This window comes from Chlorocebus sabaeus, chromosome 20 (genome assembly GCF_047675955.1).
Source record: "Chlorocebus sabaeus isolate Y175 chromosome 20, mChlSab1.0.hap1, whole genome shotgun sequence".
Taxonomy (NCBI): domain Eukaryota; kingdom Metazoa; phylum Chordata; class Mammalia; order Primates; family Cercopithecidae; genus Chlorocebus; species Chlorocebus sabaeus.
The window spans coordinates 76,085,697-76,100,443 of NC_132923.1; the positions used below are offsets into that span (position 1 = coordinate 76,085,697).

At 40.1% G+C, this 14,747-nt stretch overlaps 1 long non-coding RNA gene across 3 annotated transcripts in view; it reads left to right on the top strand.

Moving 5' to 3' along the window:
• LOC119625077 (uncharacterized) overlaps nt 1-14,747 on the top strand; it is a 195,862-nt gene that overhangs the window by 128,552 nt on the left and 52,563 nt on the right. For all 3 annotated transcript variants that reach the window (XR_012089644.1, XR_012089646.1, XR_012089645.1), the window contains exon 7: nt 4,514-4,606. This is a non-coding gene — a long non-coding RNA (uncharacterized lncRNA). The remainder of the gene's footprint in view (nt 1-4,513; nt 4,607-14,747) is intronic.

Below are 14,747 nucleotides of genomic sequence, written 5' to 3' on the forward strand. Positions count from 1 at the left end.
AGAAGGGATTCAGGAGCCAGGACAGAATGTAGATCAAATGTTAGGTGTAAAATTTAGTGGGAAAAGGGATGCCCATACAAAATCAATTCACAAAATGCTTTTACAGACCCTTGGACACTATCTGCTTGAGGGCACGGTGGTCTTGTTTAATTTTTCTCTTTGTGGTCAGGTATCTCTTACCAGGCATCTTAGCAAGATGCCTAACACACTGTAGGTGTTCTGTAGAGATGGACTGTTTAAATGAATTAAAGAATAAACTGGCAAAAATCTGGCATTGCTCATGGGAATAAACAAACCTGGCTACGAGATTATTTTGAAGGGACAAATCTCACCTCTCTCCTCATCCCTCCTAGACAGACATTTCCTTGTTCCTGGGGACTGAGCAGTTTGAAGTTTCCAATGATGAAAACATGTAAATCGTCCTTGCATAAGGAGATGGGGCCGCACAGAGGCCTATTGTCTGCAGGGACATTGAGAGCTCTGTGGTGAAAGAGGATTGTCCTCAACTGCAGCCTGGTCTTTTTTAGCCTGAGCATTGCCTTTTCTCTCTGGAATGTAATATTCTACCCATGCCCTCTGAGTGGCATTGTGCAGTAGCAGGGTCAGGAGTGGGAGGGTGCAGGCGGGGAAATGATCTCTATATAGGCAACCCAATAAGTCAGAGGCAGCATCAGAGGGCATGGCTAGGCCTGGGTCTCTGAATAAGTGCTTTGTGCAGGTCTTGGTGGCAGTGGCTGGAGAAGCACCTTCCTCTTGCAGCTTACCTGGTGGCTGAACAAAGCAGCCTTTCAGGCCTCGGGCCCCACAGCAAACATTGCGCAGGTGATTGACCTGCTCTCTTGCCCTGCAGTGGCCCAAGGATTGCATTTCTGCCTGGCATTTCTTCTGGGTCACCACTAGGGCCCGTTCTTCTTCCAGAATGTAGGGGAAATGGTGATGACAGCCCATGAGGAGATGGGGCACTGGTTCCAAGGTCAGACAGGTTATTAGAACTCTGAGGACATGTTTTCAGAATCATAGGGAGCAGGCACAGCTAATATAGCTATCTATTGGCTCTTGGCATGGTCCACACTACATTAGCAAGCACTCTTTCCCTGGCTTCCAGCATTTATAAAATTTCTTTTCTCACTTGATCTCCATGATAGTCTTGGGAGGTCCCTGGGACAAAATTTACATGGAGATAGTGGAATCGTACTGTGCTGAAGTGCATCCAGGACGGTGTAGTCTTCTGACTCTCAATTCAATTTTTTGGACACAATTATGCACAGTATCATGGGGATTAGTGTGATGATGGGGCAAAATTATATGCTGTAACCTTATTTTGGGTTTTGTTTTGGCTACTATGAAGAGACTTGAAAGGACAAGAGATGTTTTCCTCTTGCTTATCATAATAAAAGAGGTGAATCTTTCTGTTCTGAGTTTGAGTTCCTTGTCTAAGGGATTGTTAATAGTTTCTATGGTATCAGGGTTAAAAGCAAAAATTGTAAAGCACCTGGAAAAAAACACACATAATTCTTTTTGGACTAATAAACTCATGGTTTATAAGGTGCTGTGGGCCCAGGAAATAGAACGGGGTTCACTCAAAGGTGAAAGGAGATGTTTTCCTTTTCTGTGGTGGAGACAGGGGTAGGTAGTGTTTTTAGTGTTTCCATGAGTGGCAGAGATCCGTGGCCTATATGTCTGATGCATCAAAGATGGGGAGGTGTCTGTGAGAGGATTGTGGAGGCTGACACTGAAGCTTTACGAGCAGGCATTGGTTCTGTGGTCAGGCCTCTGTTGAGTGAAAAGGACTGCTGTGAAAGTACATCTGAGCTCACCTGAAGCATCCTCACCTGCTAGATGGGGGAGGACAAGTTCGTTCAGTAGCCTCATGCACGAAACAGACGATTGGAAGATGACAACATGATGGAGCAATCTCTCACTTTTTGGACACCATGTCAACCTCCTTGATTGTCTTTAAAACCCTAGGAAGAGAAGGAATTCCCCTTCAAAAGTGACTGAAATGGAATCCTTCTTGTCTGTAGCAAGCTGGGACTCAGAGCCAAATTTAATTCACTTAAAGAAAGTGAAATGATTTGTTCATTTATTCATTCAACCAAATTTATTGAGTGGTTACTATGACTCAATATGATCTCAAAGAATGTCAGTATGTCCTTCTCTGGACACCTTAACAAAGTTTGATTAAAATGAATTCATTAGATATTTGGCCTCCGTCATGATTCTTTTCTCTGTCATGCTCCCTCTTCATGAATCTTTGCCCCACAGTGTTTGCATAAATCTGACTCTTCAAAATGTGGTTCAAGTACTTCCTTTTTTTGGCAGATACTCATGTTCTCCCATCCAACCCATAAATCAAGGTGTAGCTGGGTTTCAGCTTGAGCATGGGCCATGTCTGCTTACAGGTCCAGGCGTGCTTGAGGCTATTGGGAAAACTTCAGGTTTGTATCTGATGGAAATATTTTTGGGGATATTGAGGATCCTCCTGTGAAAGAAATCATAATGTTTCCACTTGTGGGATCCAGACAGACACATTTGGGCATGTCTGGAGAATCAGTTGAGAGGCCTTAGGTTTTAGGAAGTGGGTAGCTGACTCCCAAGAAAGAAACTGTGCTCTGGCTGCCATTTGGGTTTGTTTCCTAGCCTGCCTTAGGCTTTTTTAAAGGGTGGATCTTAAGCAGCACAGAGTTGCCACACATAGAAATGAAAATAACTGCTTCGTTTAAATATCTGCAAACTTTGGGATAAGAGGCATGCAGTTTGGTACTGCTTTATCTGTTCTTGGAGGTTTATGCAAAAGCGATACAAATGCTCTTCTCCATTTGTCAGAATATTACCAAAATTTTTGATGTTTAACACATCAAAGCCTTTGGATCATTGAACATGAGACTTGGCAGAGCAGAGGTAACACTGTTGTGAAATCTTGGTCTAGGGGATAATCTGAGACAAAATAATCTGAGACAAGTCTCAATCAGTTTAGAAGTTTACAGCTTGATTTTATGCATTTCAGAGGGACAGAAGTTACAGGCAGATGTCAATCAATACATGTAAGGTAGGCATTGTTCAGTCTCAAAAGGCAGGACAACTTGAAGTGGAGGGTGAAGTGGGGGTGTCCTTCCAGGCCAAATATTTTCTGATTGGCAATGGTTTAAATATTTAAGCTATTATCTAAAGACATGGAATCAATAGAAAGGAATATATGCGTTAAGATAAGGAATTGTGGAGACCAAGGTTTTTATTATGTAGATGAAGCCTCTACGTAGTAGGCTTCAGAGGCAGTAGATGGTAAATAGTTCTTGTCAGAGTTAAAAACATCCCAGACTCTAAGTTAATCTTTCTTGGATCAGGAACAGACCTGGAAAGGTAAGGGGAATCTCTCCAGAATATAGATTTCCTTGACAAGAGACAGATTTGCAGGGCCATTTCAAAATACGTCACTTAAGTATATTTTGGGGTAAAATACTTCAATTTCTTTCAAGACCTACTATCTGTCATGGATGTTATACTGGAGTCACACTGAAATTTGATATTTCATTGTTACAAAGAGTCTTTTGTCAGTCTTAAGATTTCTATTTTAATGTTAATGATGGTCAGTTATGCCTGAATTCCAAAGGGAGAAGGATATAATGAGGCAAGTCTGACTCCCCCTTTCCCATCATGGTTTGCACTAGTTTTCCAGGTTTACTTTGGAATGCCCTTGGCTGAGAGGAAAGTTCATTCAATTGGTTGGGGGGCTTAGAATTTTACTTTTGGTTTACAAGGGCTTGGTTGAGTACTACAGAGGAGCAGTGGGCACCTTGATGCCTAGTGTCCAGGCGGAGGCCTGCCTGAGTAGACTTGTTCAGGAATAATGAGTTAGATTATGCCTGTGGAAGTCCAGAAATTATTTGGTGGAAAGATCTTGAAGATGATGGAGAGTCCTGTTTTAGTCCAGTGGGAACAGAATGCTACAATATTTGTGGTGTTTTGGGTTAATGTAATCCAGAAGCAGAGAGAGTGGGGGAAGGAATGATAGGCAGTAGGGAAAACTCATGGACAACACTGTGGCAAGTCCAAGGCCACTTGAGCTCATCACTAGGAGAGGGTTGTGTTTTAAAAACATAATTTTGGCTGGGCGTGGTGGCTCATACCTGTAATCCTAGCACTTTGGGAGGCCAAGGCAGGTGGATCATGAGGTCAGGAGATGGAGACCATCCTGGCTAACATGGTGAAACTCCATATCTACTGAAAAAAAAAAAAAAAAAAAAAAAAATTAGCCGGGTGTGGTGGTGGGTGACTGTAGTCCCAGCTACTCAGGAGGCTGAGGCAGGAGAATGGTGTGAACCTGGAAGGTGGTGCTTGCAGTGAACTGAGATCACGCCACTGCACTCCAGCCTGGGCAACAGAGCGAGACTCCGTCTCAAAAAAAAAAAAAAAAAAAAAAAAAAAGGGATAATTCTGGAGGCAGGCAGATTGGAGATGGGTAAAACTGAAGAAGGAAAAACTGATAACATATCACATTTCTTAATATTTCCAGGACTGCTTCTGGCCACAGGATATGCCTGGTCTAGGAAATGGCCACATTTCCTCCCTCAGGACCTCTGCTTGGATGGGCTGTCTTGGAAATAAGGTGAACAATTAGTCTTTATTCTGAATTCTCTTTTGATAACTCTGTTCTCTAGTTATTAAAGAGTACTTTAACTTAGAGGTATTTGTTTATAATCCTTCATTTTGTGAGTTTTTTTTTTTTTTTTTGATAATCAAAGCTTTGCCTCAAGAACTAATTTTTGCCTACATTATAGGTTTCTAGAAACAATTCTGGAACAGTATTGAAATATGAATAATAAATGAAATATAATCCCTCCAGTTGGATTCTCAACCCTCCCATATTTTTTCCATTTTATCCTGAATTTATAAACATACTCCCATCCTTAAGACTTCTGCTTGCTTTTTAAGGCACCCAGTAATGTTGATTGACCTTCACCTCTCCCTTGACTCAAACATACACACTCACACACACCCATGCACACTCACACACCACACTTCTCTCATCCCATTCCTGAGGTGCTTGACCTCCTCTCACCAGAAACAGTGGCTCTCTAAATCTAAAGCTCAGGGAATTACTTTGAAGAGAGGATGAGCCATGCAGTTTGAAAAATTACAGCTAGGACTGGGCAAGGTGGCTCAGTGGCTCATGCCTGGAACTGTAGCATTTTGGGAGGCCAGGATGGATGAATTGCTTGAGCCCAGGAGTTCAAGACCAGCCTTGGCAACATGAAGAAACCCTGTCTTTACAAAAAAATACAAAAATTAGCTGGGTGTGATGGCATGCACCTGTAGCCCCAGCTACTTGGAAGAGAATTGTTTGAGCCTGGGAGGCAGAGGTTGCAGTGAGCTGAGATTGCACCACTGCCCTTTAGCCTGGGCGATAGAGCCAGACCCTATCTAAAAAAAAAGATAAAAATTCCAACTGAAATGTTGCTGTTTCTAAAAGGTCATGGAATGCCCAGCTTTTCAGGATGGAAACCTATTGACCCTTATGCCATTTATAACTACTTTCAGGATTATGCTAGTCTTTTAAAAAAGTCAAGTATTATTTGATTACATTTTCTGTACTGGGAATGTAGGAATTTTGCATATGTGACATGGAAAGCAATATATGTTGGAGTCCAAATATAGGAATCAACCAAAATAATTATTGTAAACAAATTAATAATTGTCATTATATTGCCATCCATGCCATTGGGATAATAAGAGGATCTTCTCCTATGGTATTTTTGCATGGTGAAGATCCACAGGGCTGTGAAAGATGGGCTGAGGAGTCACATGGACAGGGCAGGAGGGCAGATTTTCATGGGTAATCGTAATGACCTGGTGCACATCTTTCTGGAAACTGATTAATGTAGTTCTTAGCCATTTGCATATTTTTGTGAGTGACAACTATTTTAAGATATTAAATTGAAATTGATCCATTATATTATTATCTTTTAAAACAATAATTAATCTCTTTAACAGTTTGGATAACTAAACTTTAAGAGTATTATTAATCTGGAAATGATCAGAGCTGGAACATTGCTGTTAAAGGAATGCATTTATTCTTTTTTTAATATGTCTTATATAGAAAGCACGTAAAATGGAACTTACAGTTAACTTACTGCCTTAGTTTGTTTGTGTTGCTCTAACGGTATACTTGAGGCTGGGTAGTTTATAAAATTAAAAAATGATTATTTGGCTGTTGGCTCTTTGGGTGGTACAAGAAACATGGCACCGGCGTCTGTTCAGCTCCTGGTGAGAAGCTCAGGCTGCTTCCACTCATGGCAGAAGGCTAAGGGGTGCTCGTGTGTGCAGTGATCCCATGGTGAGAGAGGAAGCAAAGGTGAAAAGTGGGAGGTGCCAGGCTCTTTTTAACAACCAGTTCTTATGGGAACTAACAGAGCAAGAACTCACTCACTACTGTGAGAATGGCAACAAGACATTCATGAGGAATTTGCCCTCAGGACCCAAATACCTCCATTAGGCCCTACCTTCTAACATCACTACTCTGAGGATTAAATTTCAATACGAAGTGGGAGGGGACAAACATCCAAATTACAGCACTTACTTTATCAATTTTCTCAACAAAACTATAAAATATGCAACCCTATTTTCAATGTTAGAATTTGCCAAAATGGCTAGCCCTTCTTTTACCTTTAAAACTACTTTAAAGAGTAAAATACTAAATAAATGGAAGAAACCTAAAAATCAAGTCAGCTGATTTATGGTCATGTGATTTTCAAAAATCTTTTTTCTAACCAGGCCTGCATATGTAAAGGAAGGCTCAAACCTTCCATAGAGTTTCAAATCCTCTTCTACCCAAATATTGTATTTCCTCAGAACTGGCTTAACGTTTCTTGGTCAAGCCATATAACCTGTTCTAGAAGGGAACCCCGTCTGTCTCATTTTTATGTGTACAAAAAATGGTTAAAATGGGACAATGCCACTTTTTTTTTTTTTTTTACCCCGAATGGTGGCTGCCAGCTATTAAAATGCTAATTACCCCCAAAATACAAAAACACCAAATACAGGAGCCAAAGACAGCCAGAAAACAAGAGGAATGAAGTCTACTGAGTGATTAATCATTTGATTAACCAGGTAAGTCTCTGGCACGTTACTAATTAGCTCACTTACAAAGCCCTGCACTGAACAGCCCTGGTTTGATTAAAGAGGTGCCGAGCATTCAAACCCTGATGCTTGAGCTGCTTTTATAAAACAAAATGCGACTTTCATTCTAAGCTCATCTCTGTAATCCAGAGATGACTTCTCAGGCCTCTGACACTCAGACCTAGGCAAATAAATCAAACAGCCAGAAAATAGTCCTGTGAAAACAGCTCAGAGAATATAATCTGTCTTCTAGGACTCTTTATTCTAATTTGTAAAGGAGATTGTCTAAATTCTGAGGTTGCAGTAACTACTTGTTGATGGCCCATTGGGTTATCTGCAGGCATTGGTAGAAGACTCTGCCTTTGTAGAAAGTCATAAATCTGCTCTCACTCCACTCTATTCCTGTGGTAGGATTTATGAGATTTAAAAGAAGATGTTTGACATCGTTATTACAGATCTTCTCAACTTTACTATGGAGTTTGCCTTTAAAATATATTCACAGTTTATTTCTTCTTGGCTAAGTATTTCTATTCTTAGTCATTTTAATGGATTCTTTTTTTCCCTGGATGGAAACATCCATCTTCTCTGTGGTACTAATTTAGAGTGATCCTGACTGCCTACAAAATTAAGGAGGTATATTAGACTCTTTCTGCTCCATGATTCTACTTTGGATTCTCATACAGAGTCTTTGCTTCTTTATTTTTTCAGCTTGCTTAAAATAACTGAATACTTTTTCAGGCTGTACACTGCACCAATGAGTCTGGCAACAATGCTATTGTAGTTTTCTTTGTAACTACTGCAGGAATTAAAAAAAAAAAATCTAATAGAAATGTTGGTTGGGTTAGCGGAAGTACAGTGTTAAGGTCAAAGCCAAATTCTTATGATATTTCAGGTTGATCACATCATGGCTGGTTATCACCTCCCCTCTGGGTGCCATATTCCGAAGGGTTATTTTCAAAACAGAGCTTGTCTAACAATGGCCAGGAAAGAGAGGGTCGTGTTGGGACATCTTGTCATGGGGGAATAGCTAAGGAACTGAAGAAGAGACCAGAGTGGATATGAACATGGCATCTGTCTTTAAATACCTGAAAGATAGAATGAAATATACTCTTGTTCACTGTTATAACTCCAACATGTAGCAAAGTGCCTGGAAAGAGCAAGCATAAGCAACAGTGATCATGACTTTTTGAACACAGAGTATGTGCCAGTCATTGTAATGGTGTTTTGCTTACCCTATCTTACTTAGAAATTATTATTATCTCCAATATATAGTTGAGGAAGCTCAGGCTCAGAAAGATTAAGAAACTTGTTCTAAAGTGCATGGTACATATGTAATCTAGGAGTCAAGACAGGTCTGTGTCCGGGGCCTGAGTACGTCTCTCCATGGCAGCCTGACTCTCATGGCACCAATTTTGATGCCACAATGAGCTTAATATTCACTGGGGATCTGAGTTGGAACTTTTGTGACCAAATCTTAGCACTTACATTTTTTTTTGCTTATGGATGAGGAATTGAGGTTTGGGGAACTGAGGTTGCATAACTGGTGTATTCCAGAATCAGGACTAAAAACCCAAGACTTTCTACAAAACCCAGTCTCTTGATCACTATGTTCTGTCTCCTCTCTGCTATGAATAACTCAATACATGCTTGATTTTAGCTTGATCTGGACAAAATACTACTGTTTTAAGTGAGAATCTCCATTATATCTACCTTCTTCTGCTTAACTTTTGAAAACTGGGAACTCCCTTATTTTCTGTACCTGAATTCTCGGTTTGCCCTTAACTGGTATTCAGTTTTTCTCTGGATTCTTTATCTGCCCTGCTCCAGCTGACCTTCCTGTTGGAAAAGCAGATAATTATTATCTAAGTTTACTAAGTGTTTTGTGTAGTGTCAACATATCAGATCTAGTACAGCACTAAGTGCTTATCCTCCCAACATTTAAATATTACTTTTAACAATCTCATGAATAGAATTATTATTGCCTATATTTCACAGATTAGCAATCACAGTCTCAGAGAGGTTAAGCATATTCTCAAGGTCACACAGCTAGTTAATTTAGCCAGGGAAATCAGGCAAGAGAAAGAAATTAAGGATACCCAAATAGGAAGAGAGGAAGTCAAACTATCTCTGTTTGCAGATGACATGATCTTATATCTAAAAAACCCCATAGTCTCAGCCCAAAGCTCCTTCAGCTGATGAACAACTTCAGCAAAGTCTCAGGATAGAAAATCAATGTGCAAAATTTACTAACATTCCAATACACTTACAACAGTCAAGCCAAGAACCAAATCAGGAGCACAATTCCGTTCACAATTGCCATAAAAAGAATAAAATACCTAGGGATACAGGTAACCAGGAAGAAGAATGATCTCTACAAGGAGAACTACAAACCATTGCTCAGAGAAAACAGAGATGACACAAACAAATGGAAAAACATTCCATGCTCATGAATAGGAATAATCAATAGCATTAAAATGGCCATACTGCCCAAAGCAATGTATAGATTAAATGATATTCCTATTAAACTACCATTGACATTCTTCACAAAACTAGAAAAGTCTATTTTAAAATTCGTATGGAACAACAACAAAAAGAGCCCAAGTAGCCAAGGCAATCTTAAGCAAAAAGAACAGAGCTGGAGGCATCATACTACCTGACTTCACTCTATACTACAGGGCTACAGTAACCAAAATGGCATGGTACTGGTACAGAAACAGACACATATGCCAATTAAACACAATAAAGAATTCAGAAATAAGGGTGCCCACCTACAACTATCTGATCTTTGACAAACTTGACAAAAACAATCAATGACAAAAACAAACTTGACAAAAACAAAGGATTGCCTATTCAATAAATGGTAATAGGATAACTGACTTACCGATATGCAGAAGATTGAAACTGGACCCCTTCCTTTTACCATATACAAAAATCAACTCAAGATGGATTAAAAACTTAAATGTAAAACTCAAAACTATAAGAAACCCTGAAGGACAACCTAGGCAATAACATTTTGGGCATAGGAACGGGAAAAAATTTCATGATGAAGACGACAAAAGCAATTGCAGCAAAAGCAAAAATTGACAAATGGTATCTAAGTAAACTAAAGAGTTTCTGTACAGCAAAGGAAACTATCAACAGACTAAACAGATAACCTATAGAATGGCAGAAAATTTTTGCAAACTATGCATCAGACAAAGGTCTAATGTCCAGCATCTATAAGGAACTTAAACAAATTTACAAGGAAAAAAAACATTAAAAAGTGGCAAGAAAATGAACAAACACTTCTCAAAAAAAGACATGCATATGGCTAACAATCACAGGAAAAAAAGCTCAACATCACTAATCATTAGAGAAAAGGAAAACAAAATTGCAGTGAGATACCATCTCATACCAGTCAGAAGAGCTATTCCTAAATGCCAAAAAATAACAGATGCTGAAGTGATTGTAGAGAAAAAGGAATGTTTACACACTTTTTGTGGCAGTGTAAATTAGTTTAACCATTGTGGAAGACAGTGTGGTGATTCCTCAAAGACCTAAAGACAGAATGACCATTCAATCCAGCAATCTCATTACTGAGTACATATACAAAGGAATATAAATTCCATTATAAAGACACATGCATGTACATGTATAGTGCAGCACTCTTCACAATTACAAAGACATGGAATCAGCCTAAGTATCCATCGATGATAGAATGGATAAAGAAAATGTGGTACATGTACACTATGAAATAGTATGCAGGCATAAAAAGAATGAGATCATGTCCTTTGTAGGAACATGGATGGAGCTGGAGGCCATTATCCTTACAAAACTAATGCAGGAACAGAAAACCAGATACTCCATGTTCTCACTTATAAGTGGGAGCTAAATAATGAGAACACATGGACACATAGAGGGGATCAGCACATACTGGGGTCTACTGGAGGATGGAGGGTGAGAGGAAGGAGAAGATCAGGAAAAATAATGGGTACCTGAGTGATGAACTTGTCTGTATAACAAACCCCCATTAAACAAGTTTACCTGTAAAACAAACTTGCACATGTGCCACTGAACTTAAAAGTTGAATAAAATATTTATTGAACAGCTTTAGAAAAGTTTTTATATTTTACTATTACTCAATGTATACTTTTACAAATATTGTTTCTTGATGGAAACAAGCACACAAGCACAGTCTTATAAAATATTGATATCTGTTAAAAAATGAATGGACAATTCAGGTTAATAGTAATAATAACAACAATAATACATATATTATTTCTACTATGTGCATGCTACTATGTTCCCTTCATGCTTCCCTTCACTTGCCAATGTTTCCTTCTTTCCTTGTAAAGAACATAAAAAGCCTCTTATTAATCAGTTATCACTAGGTAAGTATCATTGTATTAGTTGTTCTCACACTGCTATAAAAAACTACCTGAGACCGGGTAATTTATAAAGAAAAGAGGTTTAATTAACTCGTAGTTCTGCAGGCTGTACAGAAGGCATGGTTAGGGAGGCTTCAGGAAACTTACAATCACTGTGGAAGGTGAAGGGGAAGGAAGTAAGTCTCCACTTGGCCAACAGGAGAGAAAGACAGAGAAGTAAAAGACACACTTTTAAACAAACAGATCTTGGGAGAATTCTATCACAAGAACAACAAGGGGAAAGTCTACCCCCATGATTCAATCGCTACCCACCAGGCCCCTCCTCCAACATTGGGAATTACAATTTGACATGAGACTTTGTTGGGGACACAGAGCCAAACCATAGTATTCTACCTCTGGCACCTCCCAAATCTCATGTTCTCACATTTCAAAAGACAATCATGCCTTCCCAAGAGTCCCCCAAAGTTTTAACTCTTTCCAGCATTAACTCAAAAGACCAAGTCCAAAGTCTTATCTGAGACAAGGCAAGTCCCTTCTGCTTATGAGCCTGTAAAATAAAAAACAAGTTAGTTACTTCACAGATACAATGAATGTATTGGCATTGGGTAAATGCTCCTGTTACAAAAGGGAGAAATCAGGCAAAACAAAGGGGCTATAGGCCCTATGCAAGTTTAAAACCTGGCAGGGCAGTCATTAAATCTTAAAGCTCCAAACAATCTCCTTTGACTCCATGTCTCACATCTGGGCCACACTGATGCACAGGGTGGACTCCTAAGGCCTTGGGCAGCTCCACTTCTGTGACTTGGCAGGGTACAGCAAACTAAACTGGTTTCACAGGCTGGCATTGAGTACCTGTGGCTTTTCCAGGTGCATGGTGCAAACTGTTGGTGGATCTACCATTTGGGGTCCTGGAGGATGATGGCCCTCTTCTCACAGCTCCCCTTGGCAGTACCCCAGCTGGGATCCTTTGTGGGGCCTCCAACCCCACATTTCCCTTCCATGCTGCCCTAGTAGAGGTTCTCCATGAGGGCTCCCCCCCTGAAGCTGACTTCTGCCTGGACATCCAGGTATTTCCATACATCCTCTGAAATCTAGCAGAGGCTCTGAAGCCTCAACTCTTGCCCTCTGTGCACCCATAGGCTTAACACTAAGTGGAAACCTTGGCTTGCACCCTCTGGAGCAGTGGCCTGAGATGTATCTGGGGCTTTTTTAGCCATGGCAGGAGGACCAGCTGGGATGCAGGGAACAATGTTCTGAGGTTGTGCAGGGCAGTGGGGACCTTGGCCAAGTCCACAAAACCATTTTTCTCTCCCAGGCCTTCAGGCCTGTGATGGGAGGGGCTGCTGTGAAGGTATCTGAAATGCCTTGGAGGCATTTTCCCCATTGTCTTGATTATTAACATTTGGCTTCTCTGTACTTATGCACATTTATGCAGCAGGCTTGAATTCCACTCCAGAAAAATGATTTTTCTTTTCTGTTACATGGTCAGGCTGCAAATTTTCCGAACTTTTATGCTCCGCTTCCCTTTTAAATATAATTTCCAGTTTCAGGTCATTTCTTTGTTTATGCAAATGAGCATAGGCTTTTGGAAGCAGTCATGCCACATGTTGAACACTTAGCTGCTTAGAAATTTCTTCTGCCAGCCACCCTAAATTGTCTCTCTCAAGTTCAAAGTTCCACAGATCTCTACAGCAGGGGCACAATGCCACCAGTCTCTTTGCTAAAGCATAACAAGAGTGACCTTTACTTCAGTTTCCAATAAGTTCTTCATCTCCATCTGAGACCTCCTCAGCCTGGACTTCACTGTCCATATCACTATCAGCATTTTGGTTACAACCATTCAGAAGTCTCTGGGAAGTTTCAAACTTTCTCCCTTCTTCCCATTTTCTTCTGAGCCCTTCAGAGTGTTTCAACCTCTGCCCCGTTCCAAGGTCACTTCCACATTTTCAGGTATCTTTATAGTAATGCTCCATTTCTTTGGTACCAATTTTCTGTATTAGTTCATTCTCACACTGCTGTAAAGATCTACCTGAGACTGGGTAACTTATGAAGAAAAGAGGTTTAACTGACTCATAATTTCTGTAGCCTGTACAGGAGGCATGGCTTGGGAGGCCTCAGGAAACTTACAATTATGGTGGAAGGGGAAGGGGAAGCAAGCACGTCTTCACATAGATGACAGCAGAAAGAGAGAGAGAGAGAGAGAGAGAAAGAGGGAGAGAAGGGGGCATTGCTACACACTTAAACAAACAGATCTTGCGGGAACTCTATCACAAGAACAGCAAGGGGGAAGTCCACCTCTGTGATTCAATCACCTCCCACCAAGCCCCTCTTCCAACACTGGGAATTGCAATTTGACATGAGATTTTGGTGGAGACACAGAGGCAAAACATATCAATCATCTTCTTCATTATCATCAATTTAGGTAAAAAACTGTAGAAAGGTATAAACAAAAATATAAGTCACTCACGTCTTAGAGACAACAATGAACTATCAAACAAGGAGACTGAGGCTTACAGAAATGGCGTGACTTTCTCATAGTCTTTCAGCTGATAAACAAGATTTCTGCCTTGATTTCAGTGCCATAAAGGTTGGATGGCATATATATTTTAAAGAGGAGCAAATGGATAATTTAGATGTTAGTTAAGGAGAAATAGACAACGATGGAAAAATGTTCAAAAGACTTAGAAAAGTTGGTGAAAACTTATAGAAATGTCATGAAGGCCTTAGTAAGGCATAAATAAAAACGTTTAGTGACATTAACCTGTCTGTAAAGCTATGTTTCAGTGGACAAAGGAACCCTTTTTAGTTCAGAGGAGATTTAGTTAAGTGGACCCTCCTGGTTAAGGAAATGTAAAAACCAAGTGAATATGCATCTATGATTCTAGAAGAAGAGTATAGCTGGATTTGTGTACATTGGGCACATGTGTGTAATTTTTCAAAGGCTGTGTTCCTTAGAGTCTTTGATATGTGGAGTGGTGGTGATAGTTTGTCTTCTGAGATAGAGAAATCGATACCGAAACTTCTGCTTCATATGGTGTGAAGTTAGGGAACTTTGCTGAGTGGATTGGATTGGAGCAAGATGTGATGGCAAGAAAGGGCCCCCAAAAACCCAATGACCCCAAAGAGTAATTCATTTGTAGGGAAGAGAAATCTAACGACTTCTAGATTTATGTCTCCAGTTCATAACTAATGCCCAGGCTTGTATATCCTACCTAACATCTCCATTAACTAGGTCCAAAAAATAATCTCTTGATTGCTGAAATA